This window comes from Sciurus carolinensis, chromosome 8 (genome assembly GCF_902686445.1).
Source record: "Sciurus carolinensis chromosome 8, mSciCar1.2, whole genome shotgun sequence".
Taxonomy (NCBI): Eukaryota; Metazoa; Chordata; class Mammalia; order Rodentia; family Sciuridae; genus Sciurus; species Sciurus carolinensis.
This window is the reverse complement of record NC_062220.1, coordinates 18041674-18052079: the sequence shown is the minus strand read 5'-3', so window position 1 is coordinate 18052079 and position 10406 is coordinate 18041674.

The window sequence follows — 10406 nt, the reverse complement described above, 5'->3', positions numbered from 1 at the left end:
AGTGGGGCATGACCAACTTCCTGATTGGACAGGGGGCACATGGACACGGGATGCCTGGGTGCACTAAACTCAACCACTTCTTTACAATCTCTAGCCTGTGGTCTTCAAGGCCACCTAACTCCCCTCTAACATTATCTCGTGAACCCCTCGACAACAGCTACCCTCCACCGACCCTCCTGGGGGCTCCTCCCCTAGCCAGAGCTCTTCTTTCTTTTTATTATCTTAAAAAATTCTGTTACTTTCATCTCACCCTTCATGTTCGTGGATCTCAGTCTTTGAATTCACAAGACAAAGAACCAATAATCCTCATGTCTCACTGTTACATGATCCAGGTGACATAAGCAGAGTGATGGAACTCTGGAAGGTGGTTCAGTACAAGGCTGTACTGAAGATGCTCAAAATAACCCCAAGCTGGTAAGGGGTTTTGAAGCGGGACGGCATTTGTTCAGAACTGAGATTTTACAGTGCTGTTCCCAGCAACGGAGAGGATGGGGTAGAGGTAGACACAGGGTGGTGGGATTCTTGCACTAGTCAAGATTTCTATTTACTGACATAATTAATGTACTTTCTTAAGACTGATGTTCAAAGAGACATCTCTCACTTAATCACCAGCCAGGACGGCTTCAGTTGTCTTTGACTTATATGAAAAATGTATTATTAAAAAGAAATAAAATACTTAATTTTTAAGTTAAGTATCATTCTGAATGTTGTTTGCTGTGAACAATCTTTAAGAAAATACAAAGGGAATTTTTAAACAAAGCGTAAGGGTGATTATTTATAGGACTATTATGAAATATTCACTTACTGTTAGAACTTGAAATCACATGAGCTTAACATATCTTCCAAAAATAGAAGATAAAGAATACACTAGGCTCTACATAAATAATGAATTACAATGAACAAAAGGGAAGAAATCAAAAGCCATTCCTAAATATTTACTGGTGACCTAAAAGACAAATTAGCAGCTGTTTCAATTGGAACGTTGAACAGATCAATAAAAACCATTAAGTGAAATTACCAAGAAATTTGGGTTTTGAAAATTGAAGGTATTATCTTGTACAGATAACAAACTAGTTCTTATGCAAACAGAACTATGCATGTTTATTTTCTTCATCTAAAACAGGGATGATAATTTTATTGCTTTGGAATATTTGGAAGTATTTTCCTAAGTTTAGAAAAGTGTCCTACATTATTTAGATGCCAAATAATTTGTGAGAAAATGTGACTATCTGGTATTTCTGGATTTTCCTAATCTCATGCTTCCACTGTATGGCATCCTTGACAGAGATTTTCAAAAATGTGAATTTTAATTTTAATATGTTCCTTTCTGGATTTGTTTAATTTTTTAACCTTATTTCATTGGGTTTAAAATGCACAAGATTAGAGACTTTAAAGCATATCGTAATGTCCACTTCAAAAAGATAGTTCTGAACTTCAAAAAAATATTCTTTTTTTATTTTTTATTTATCTTTTAATTTTTTACAGACTGCATTTTGATTCATTGCACACAAATGGGGTACATAATTTTGTTTCTATGGCTGTGCACGATGTAGATTCATACCATTGGTGTAATCATACATGTAAGGTAATGATGTCTGTCCCATTCCACCATTTTCCATACCCCCTTCCTCTCATTTCCTTCTACATAGTCTAAAGTTCCCCCATTCTTCTCTCACTCCCCACCACCCAACCCCCAATGAGGGTGGAATACTCAATGGAATACTATTGAGCCATAAAGGAGAATAATATTATGGCATTTGCAAATAAATGGATGGAATTGGAGAATATCATGCTAAATGAAATAGGTCAAAAAGATATTATTTACAGATACTGCCAACTAGAAAAACTTGAGTTGAATTGAATGGCTATTGTTTTCTGCATATCACATATCTGAAAAAGATACTTTATAAGACTTAAGGCTTTGATACCATAAGCAGAAATCATAAAACAAACATTTTCATGTCTTTGAAATAAAAGTTTTAAAATATCTGTATTACAAAACTCCCTTCAACAAAGATAGAAGCAAAAGTAGAATTTTTTGCAACATTTATAGGTGTATATATATATTTGCAATATATATATTTAAAATATTCATGCATTCATATAGAGAGAGAGCTATCATGATAGATTGAACTTTGCCAAAAAGATGAGACTGACAAAAGATTGGTCAAAGAAATGAAAAAGTGACCCTATGAAAACAGAAACACAAGTTGAACACTATTCAATATGTAATGGTTTGCATTATCATTATTAATAAAAATGCAATTTAAATCAGTAAGATTCCATTTTTATGTGATAATGAACTAATGTTTTCAAAAATGCAACATCTATGTCAATAGAAGTATGAGTTTTTTTAACAGAATGCTTGTGAGGTTGTCAGTATATTTTTCCTTTTATAAGAAATTGGACATTTTATAATAAAACCCTAAAAATGAGCATTATTCTATCCCAAAGAAAACCAATGAAACAAGTGACTGGTTGTTTGAACAAAATTGATAAACTTTAAAAAATATGGACAGAGAAAAAGAGAAGATATAAATTACCAATATGAGAAATTAAAAAGGGTATATACCTATGGAACCTGCAGATATCTCCAGGGATAATTAGGGAATCTAATGAAAAACTCTGTATCTGCCAAATTGACAACTTAGGTAAGATAGACTCCCTCCTTGGAAAGCACAAATAACCATGGCTCACTTAACATGAAAGAGTTACTATGAACTATCAGGAAATTGAATTAGTAATTTTAACATACCCATTCCCCAAAAAGAAAAAAAAATCGGTAGGCCAGACCATTTTACTGGAAAAATCTTACCAGTCATTTTAAAACAATGGACCCCAATTCTGTACAATCTCCTCCAGAACAAATAAATAAATAGATAAATAAATAAATAAAAGAGGTGGATGTCAGGCATGGTGGCACATGCCCATAATTCCAGTGGCTGAAGCAGCTGAGGAAGGAGGATCACAAGTTCAAAGTCAGCCTCAGCAATTTAGCAAGGCCCTTCACAACTTAGTGAGACCCTGTCTCAAAACAAAACATTAAAAAGGACTGTAGTTGTGGCTCAGTGGTTAAGTGCCCTGGGTTCAATCCCTGGTACATACAAAATAATAATAATAAAGGAGTGGGGTTACTCCTCAAGAATACGGATACAACAATCCTTAGCAATATACTCAGCAATAAATTAAGAAAATTACACACTAAAATTATTTGACCTTTATTTCAGGGACACAAAATTGGTTTGATATTTGAAAAATATTTCATGTAACCCACCACATCAAGAAACCAAAGTAGAAAATCACATGACGATGTGATGCTAGAGAAAGAATTTGATGTAGATCAAAACTCGTTCATGGAAAAAGCATTGTAAAAACAAAAATATGATAAAAGAACTTCTACAAAACCATGCAGCTAATGTTGTTCTTCATGCTGAAAGAGCTCATGTTTTCTTCATATTATCAAGACCAATTGAAGAACTTCTGGCCTCACTATTGTGTCATTTATTGTTAGAAGGAAGATCCAGTGCATAAGGCAAGAAAGGAAAGGAAAGTACACAGATTCCAAAGGAAGAGATGAAACATTCACATTGCATTCTATGTGATGCAAATCACATAGAAAATCCCAAGAAATGTACAAACAAACAAACAAAAAAACTCTAAAACTTCTTCCACTAAGTGAGTCCAATAAGTCACAGGATACAATATAGACACACAGAGATCAATTGTATTTCTTTAGACTACCAATAAACTTAAGGACCACAACATAGAAATACAATATCTTTTACAATTGCCCAAACATTATACTTAGATATAAATCTAGTAAACATGTTTAGGGTCTATGCTGGAAACTAAGTAATGATGATGAAACCTTTTCTTTAAAAAAAAAGGTGTAAATACAGAGAAATAAAATGTTCATTGCCTGGAGGATTAAACATAGTAAAGATGTCGATTTTCCTTATAGTATATAAATGATTAACAGAATCCCTATGAAAAAATCCCAGCAAGACATTTTAAGGTGCATATAAGATTTTTCTAAAATGATATGGAAAAAAGAAAGAAACTAGAATAGCTAAGACAATTTTGAAAAAGGAGAGTAAATGGTGAAGAATCAATTCTACCTGATTTCAGGACTTACATAGCTACAGTAATCAAAGCCCTGTGGTGTTGGCAAGGAGATTAGTCGCTTTGCTACTGTGTTTGTATTTTTGCTTTGAACAGTCAACGACTTTTGGGTCTAGTCATAAAAACTGTACTTTACAGCCAGGGTTGTGGCTCAGTGGTAGAGCGCTTGCCTTGCATGTGTGAGGCCCTGAGATGGATCCTCAGCATCACATAAAAATAAGTAAATAAAATAAAGGTACTGTGTCCATCTTCAACTAAAAAAATTTTAAAAAAATTTTTTTAAAACTACAATTTCTTAAACACAGAGTTTCTGCTCTGTTGGATTGTCATTTCTATGTCATGGTAACCACACCTAGTATTCTTTGGGGGCTTAATAGACAAAACTGTTCTGCTTTAAATTTTTTTTTTTCTTCTCCACTCTTAACACCATGTTCTTTACTTTCTCTACTAAATAGCAACTAATTTTAAACTCTTTGGGAAAACAGGTGAAAGGATCACATCTTATCTTTGCTCTAAGTCACTTTACAGGGGTGAGACATTCTGGGCTTTCACCACTCAGAGCTCTTAAAAATGTTCTTTCTTTCCCCTTGGGGCTCTAACATCAGTCAGCTTTCTCAACCTGCCATATCCTGAATCACCACTTTGCCTTCCATTAGTGCTTACACACTAGCTATTGTTTATTGCACACCACCCTGAAATCATGTTTTTTTCCTAGAAATTTTTCACAATAATCGTCAACATGTTTTCATCTCCCTAGATTTCCCTAGGAGCTGTGAGTTCTCCTCCCAGATTATTCCAAGCATTTATTTCTCTTTCCTGCCTCTGACATCAGGGTTTTCACTAACCAAAAGCACATCATATAGGTGATGGTTTGGGTTGCACTCCAAAGTACAAATATCTATACTAGTGACAGGATTTACTGTAGATCTCAGTTACATGGAAGAGCAAAGGCAGGGTGGGAACTTCTGTTGATCAGTTCACTTCCAGAGTGACTCAAGTAGTGATCCCTTAACTCTGAGACATCACTAATTCAGAATCTTATGTCTTTTGTCATATGTATGGGGGTAAGATGATTCACACTAAGACAACTCGAGAGTTTAGCTTTCTGTTTCTAGGACTAGAACCCAGGTGGGTGAAGAACTAAAGAGGCATGTACAAGAAATTTCATTATTGCATTGTTCATAATTGTGAATACTGTTTAATTCTAAACATTTCTCAGTGGAGAAAGCATAATTTACTATAAATATGAAATTGGAGGAAATTCTTTAAAAGAAATAAACTAAATAACTATATGTGAAAAAGTTATAAAATACTATGCACAGGATAATACATCATTTATAGACTTGTGAAGTCAGGCACACAAATGACATTTTATAATTTCATTTACCATATGTAAATGTATGGGAAACAGGCTGTGAGGTTATACAATAAACCCAAAAAAGTCTTTCCAATGACTGAACAGTCAGAATTGGAAATGATTGTCATGGGAGACTTTGATGCTTTGGCAATTTATTTATTCAGAGACATGTTTATTTAGGAAAGCAAATCAACATTCAAGGGAGAACGCAGATTCTCTTTTCGGTAAAGTAAGAAATGTACATTCAAAGAAGAAGTCTGCCCATCTCCAGAGGGAGACAGTGGCAATGTTTTATTTCTTAAGCAAGGAAAAAATATTACTTGGGGGAATTAAAAGAAATGAAACAAATAACAACTGGAGTGGAAATACCACTACAAGTTTCTGATGGACACTGGGTGTCAAATTGTGACTGCATTTTATCTTCTTTGCTCTACTTTGTATTTCTGTGTTTCTCAGGAACATACGCTCATATTTAAAATTTTCAATTGCACCAAGTATTCTAAGGGAAATAAATTACAATGCTGCGTAAAAGGCACTTCTATCCCTTTAAAACCTTGAAGGATTTCCTTGACGTGGACAGTTGTTAAAGTCATTTGATTAAATAAAGAGCAGGTAACAGAAAAGAACGTTATCTTAGTTGTAGATTATTATGCACTTTTGAAAAACAGAAAACTTCTTAAGCCTGCCTAAGTGATGAAGAATTTATCCTAAGGACTTAGATGTCACAAATACATGTAAGACGCAGAAATAAGTCTTTCAGGACACAGAGCGAGCATCATGAAGTTTATGAGGGATGGAAGAAGCTGAGATCTTTCTGATTCTCTTGTTCTCACATAAAATTGAGAGAAACAGGAATGAAAGTAAATATAAACGGAGTAAGGTAAGATAAATTTATTTTTAATTATTTTTGCTAATAATTTCAAATTAGTCATTTATTTATTCATGTAAAAAATATGAAAAGAAGGTATAAAACTGAAAGGATCACAGGTTTTAAACAGTGATCAGTTACTGGCTATTGTAATCTCTCTTGACAAATGAAAAATCTCCTAACTTATTTCAAGAACATGAGATCCTAGAGTAAATAAATAACATGCTATCATTTTTCCTGAGTTTTTAAAATTTTTTAATGAAATCATTTTTGTGGATTCATTGCCTCTTTGGGAGGGAACAAGGTGTTTCAGGAAATAACCTCAGGGTTTACATCTATTTCCTTTTGTTAAGATTTGGATCTAAAATGCCACCCAACGTGCTCTTGTGTTAGCCAATGCTGCCGTGATCAGAAGTTAAAAAGATTAGTTTATGAGAGTTGCAAGCTTATAGATGGATTAATCCATATAAATGGATAAATCATATGAATGGTCTATTGGGTGGTATCCATAGGCATGTGCAATGTGGCTGGAGAGAGTTGGTCACTGGGTGTGTAGCCTGAAAGTATATATCGTTCCTGGCTCCATGCTTGTTGTTCCCTGGCTGCAATGAGCTGAGCGCCTTTTCTCCACTTCCCTCTTCGGCCATGATGTTCTGCCTAATCTCAGGCCCATAACAATGGAGCCAGCAACCATGAAATGCACATTCTAAAACTGTGAGCCAACAAAAATCTTTTATCCTCTAAGTTGTTCTTGTTGGGTATTTTGTTCACAGTGTCAAAAAACTGACTAACACATTTATGTTATATAGTTTCCCTGAGAATCACAAGTTCCGTAAAGTACTCCATAAAGATTCCACCTGAGAATTTAAACTCTGAATCAGGGGATACTAACTGGTTGGTTTCTTCATGGCTTTTGTGGATATAAGAGTGGGTTGGTGAAACGTACTGGAACAGGGACATTTAGGAGACACCATCTGGATGCAACATTTAACTGCTAAGGAATAGTTGATTGGCATGTTCAAGTTCATCTCTTCCTGTATTTCAGTACTTCATGACTCCTGAGGCTGATGTCCCATGAATTTATGACGTCCTGACCCACCATTTTCAGGGATATTGTAGAATTTAGGACACATAATTCACGTCAAAATCCTCTGTATCTCTTTAATAATAAAGAATACAGAATAATAATTTTATTCAAATAACCTCAAAAGCTCAGTTTTCAGCAATAATTTAGAAGCTTAATCCCCTGGAAAGAGAATTATGTAATTAAACACAAACACTTCAATTGTTTGGATTTAATAATAAATGTCCTCAATAATCTTATTGAGTAGGTTTGATCCTCAAAGGCACTATGATTTTAATATGAAGGAGTTTACTTCAAACAGAAAAGTGGAAGGTACTGTTACATTCCTTCCAAACTATTTTGCAATGGTATTTGGAAATGATAAAAAAAAAAAAAAAAAAAAAATTCAATTCCCTCTGTCCCCCCCACTCTAAAACCATAGACTAAATGTGGACCTGAGTTTGTACCATCTGTAAAGGAAAGCTCCTTTTCATGTAGATTTCACTGTTTTCTGGATATAAATTCTGCTCACATTTCAAATGATTGCCTCAGATATAAGGAGATAAACCGACTTTAAAAAATTTTATTTAGAGCCCGATGATAAACTTCTTGTAACTATTTATAAGTTAATATTAACTAATTAACAGATAAAAATTAATTATGCCATTTGAATATGACTTTATTCTTTAAAGAAAAAAAAAGTACAATGATTATTGTAATTTAAATTAAGCTAAGTGTCTGTTTCCTTTCCTCTCCATCAGGGGCCAAAGGTAGTATTGTTCCTACCTTTAAATTCTGAAAAAAACTAACTAGCAAAATGATAGCTTCTTACATCTGAGAGTTGTGCATTTGTCTTTTCAAAGAGCCTATGAACAAAATGTTAATTTCAAGTCAGATGTAAATGATAATTAAAATAAAATCTCAGGAAAAACTACAATTACAAACAAAACACAATAAAAATGTATTATGGAACTCATAATATAAAAGTACAAATAATTTGACTTTTAAATTCCCACTAAAACCATCTCAATGATTTTCATTATTGCAGGATTTCAAGGAATAATACCCTGAAAGTATATTTAGAGATGCTACTGCAGAAAATATAATATATTTCAGAGGAGGAATATAAATACTCATGTAAGAGATGAGATTCAAAACAAACAAAAATTGATTAAGGTAAGAAGCCAAGACTGCGGATGGTGATGGTTCAGAACCTGTTTTCATATTGATTAACTCAGTATACAGAGCATGTTCAATCTCTTCTCATTTGTTTTGTATCTAGAATACATAAAACTTTGTGCCAGGTGCTGGGGTTGAAAGAAAAATTGAACATGGCCCCGTGGCCTCATGGAACTCATGCTCTGGCAGAAGCTCTATAAATATTTGGTGACACAAATTATCCAGGAAGGAATTAATAAGTAAATGAGGAAGTTGATAAACTAAAAACCTTTTATATAGGAAGTGACAATTGAGACTGTCATTGTAAAGAAAATATGAGTTACTGTTCTGAAATTGTGGCTAACTATTAAGTGAGCCGAATGATAAACTCTTCATTAACAATAATTTGTCTGTTTAGTACATTGCTAACTCCATAAAGTTGGATAGGATCTAACACACAGCAATAATTACATGTTGGACAGTGTCTTCGTCTGTTCAGGCTACTTAGATTACCAGTAGACTGAGTGGTTAATAAACAGGAGCAATCTGTTTCTTACAGTTCTGGAAGTTGAGGATCCTAAGCCAAAGCAGTGGTAGTTTTGTGACTGGGAGGGTCTGCTTTGTGATTCAGACTATGGTCTGTCTGTCATAGAAACCAGGGTGTCTTTTGAACTGTGAGGATTCCCAATCCCTGTTGGCCAAGTAATAGATTCTGAATTGTAAAATACAGGACAGGGGAGGTGCCCTTTTATTAAGAATCCATTCAGGCTGATTAGATGTGATTAGGATTAGGAAACACTGCATATGTGAATTCAACTCTGCCTCCACCACCAATCCCCTTAGAAACCATTTTTCTCTTCCCTCTCTTCTCTTTCTCTGTCTCCTTTGTTTTTAGTTGCTATAGCTTGCCTTCTCTCTCCTACTCTTCCCCCTCCAGCACTCTGGTCCTTGACATTCAGAGATGCCATAAAGTCAACTGAAATGGCAGAAACTCAAGAGTGAATTCTTTTCTCATTAGCACTCTTCCATCAGTCTCAATTAGTATGCATGATAGCTAATATGCTATGAAAGTCACTTACCAATAACAATGCAATCTGTGAATACTAATCTGAAGGGTGCCAGCCATAAAGGAAAACTGGGCTACTCTGATTACGTAGGCCTAAGGAGGGAGCCTTGGGCAAAATAAGTGACAGATCCTGATTTTCATTCATCTCCTTCACCTTGCTTTGACACACCTCTTCCCCTTTCTTTATCTTTCATTCAAGGTAGAAAAGCAAGTACTTATGAGACAATTCCATATTCAATCCCAATATGCCTGCTGTTTTCCTTATCTATCCCACAATCATGACACATGAACCATTGAATGATTAGTATACTAGTGTAATAATCATATTTTGATTTTTTCCCCATGAAATTATCGAATGACTCTTCTGGAGATTTAAGATAATATTTCGCATCTTTCTCTCTTTTTAAATTCTTTTTTGGATCTCAATGCCTATATGCCTCAGTAGATTAGGTACAATGCGTCTCAAAGCTATTTGCATAATAGAATCAACAAGGAAGATCTCAACATATAATACTAATATCTTGATTTCACCTAACAATAATGGATCCTGGGCTTTCGAAGATGTGACATCAGTATATTTAAAAGAAAAAAAATTTTTGACACCATAGGTGCTTAACACACAATGAGAATTGATGTTCATTTGCTATGGTCATGGGTTCAGCCCTTATAGATCTAAGTGTATTTATGATCCTATCAGTCTTGTCCTTAGAACACATTTTTAGGGCATGGAGTAAGTAAGAATACAGGTTACCAGATGGAGTGAATATTTTTC